Below are 2,526 nucleotides of genomic sequence, written 5' to 3'. Positions count from 1 at the left end.
GCATTGATTCCCATTAAATGTATTGATTTTGAATAGTGATGTTGTTGCATTTTGGGTATAAACTACTTAAGTAGTTTAATATAATAAAATATTGATTTGTGGTGTCAGTGATATAATTTATTTATCTTAGGTTATGATATATATATATATCAATTTGTTTTATTAGATTTATATTTTTATTCATTTTTAGAATTATTTTGATTTTTATGGGTTTTTACTTTGTTATTAATAATATAATTTATTTTATTGAATGGGATATTATCAGCTTTAATTCTGGATCTGTTGTTATGACTTTTTTATTTGATTGAATATCTTTATTATTTATAGGTTTTGTTTTTTTTTTTATTTCTTCTTTAGTTATTTTATATAGAGATGATTATATGGATGGTGATATAAATATTAATCGATTCATTTTATTAGTTCTAATATTTGTAATATCTATAATATTTTTAATTATTAGACCTAATATAATTAGAATCTTGTTGGGATGGGACGGTTTGGGTTTAGTTTCCTACTGTTTAGTTATTTATTACCAAAATGTTAGGTCTTATAATGCAGGAATAATTACTGCATTATCTAATCGAATTGGGGATGTTTGTTTATTAATAGCTATTTCGTGAATATTAAATTTTGGAAGATGGAATTATATTTATTATTTGGAATTATTAAAGGGTAATTTTGAAATGGATATTATTTCCTTTTTTGTGGTTGTGGCAGCTATAACTAGGAGAGCTCAAATTCCGTTTTCTTCTTGGCTTCCTACTGCTATAGCGGCTCCTACTCCGGTATCTGCTTTAGTTCATTCTTCAACATTGGTTACTGCGGGTGTTTTTTTATTAATTCGTTTTAGAGCTACTTTTAGTGATTGATTAAACATTTTTATTTTACTTATTTCTGGTTTAACAATATTTATAGCTGGTTTAGGGGCAAATTTTGAATATGATTTGAAGAAAATTATTGCTTTATCTACTTTAAGACTGTTGGGTTTAATAATAAGTATTTTGTCTATAGGATTTTCTGTTTTAGCTTTTTTTCATTTATTAACACATGCATTATTTAAGGCATTATTATTTATATGTGCTGGTATAGTAATTCACGTTATAAAGGATTCTCAAGATATTCGTTTTATAGGTAATTTGTCCTTTCAAATACCTATAACTTCAGTTTGTTTATGTATTTCTAATCTTGCTTTATGTGGTATACCATTTTTGGCTGGATTTTATTCAAGGGATTTAATTTTGGAAATAGTATCTTTAAGATACATAAATATTTTTGGTTTTATTTTATTTTATTTTTCTACAGGTTTAACTGTTTGTTATTCTTTTCGTTTATTTTATTATACTTTGTGTGGTGATTTTAATATATTAAGTATATATAATATAGGTGAATATAGATTTAATATAATTAAGGGAATGTTAGGTTTACTAGTTATAGCTGTTATAGGTGGTAGTTTTCTTAGTTGAATTATTTTTCCTACTCCTTTATTAATTTGTTTACCTTTTTATTTGAAAACTTTAGTATTGTTAGTTAGTTTTTTAGGTGGTTGATTTGGATATGAGATTTCTAAGATTAATATTGGTAATAAGTTATTATCTATTAAATATTATTTATATTCAAGATTTATAGGTTCTATATGATTTATACCATATATTTCTACTTATGATATATCTAATATACCTTTATTTTTAGGATATAAATCATATAAGGTATTTGATTCTGGTTGGAGAGAATATTTTGGAGGTCAAGGTATATATATATACTGTTTATATATATAAGTAAAATTAATCAGTGATGACAGTATAATAATTTAAAATTCTTTCTTATATTTTTTGTAATATGGATTGTTGTCATAATATTTATATTAATTATTTAAACTTGAATAGCTTATATTATAGAGCGTGACATTGAAGATGTTAATGAGATTTATTTAATCTTTAAGTATTTATAAAAGTTTCCTTTATTTCTACAGTGAAAGTGTAGTGTTTTAGATATATTTAAACTATATAAATTAGAAATGTAAACGGAGTTTAACCGCTAAAGTAATAAGTTAGCAGCTTTTACTTGTTCTACACATTTCCTTAACTGGAATATTTAATTCAATTTTATTATTAACAGTAATATACCTCTTTTTGGTTTCAGTTAAAAATAAGGATAATATTTATCTAAATATCAGGTCGAAACTGATTGCAATTAATTGCTTCTTATTTAAGATAGATTGAATAATCAATACTTTTTTAATGCAACCCAAATGTTATATTTAACTACTATCCTATGATGCTCATTCTAATGATCCTTGGTTTCATTCATGATATAAGCCGGCTAGTAGAATTAGTAAAAATATTGTTCTAATAATTGTTCATATTATGATTCTTGACGTGTATATAATAATTGTTATTGGTAATAATAAGGAAATTTTTACGTCAAAGATTAGAAAGATTACTGCAATCAAAAAAAATCGTAGTGAGAAAGGTAATCGTGCTCTTGATTTAGGATCAAATCCACATTCAAAGGGTGATCTTTTTTCTC

The 2,526-nt window shown here is 24.1% G+C and overlaps 1 pseudogene; it reads left to right on the top strand.

Moving 5' to 3' along the window:
* Window positions 1–224: 224 nt before the first annotated feature.
* On the top strand, window positions 225–2,234 carry LOC138700084 (NADH-ubiquinone oxidoreductase chain 5-like; annotated as a pseudogene).
* Window positions 2,235–2,526: the final 292 nt, after the last annotated feature.

The sequence above is a fragment of the Periplaneta americana genome, chromosome 1 (assembly GCF_040183065.1).
Source record: "Periplaneta americana isolate PAMFEO1 chromosome 1, P.americana_PAMFEO1_priV1, whole genome shotgun sequence".
Classification (NCBI taxonomy): Eukaryota; Metazoa; Arthropoda; class Insecta; order Blattodea; family Blattidae; genus Periplaneta; species Periplaneta americana.
This window is presented reverse-complemented; position numbering and strand designations above follow the sequence as displayed.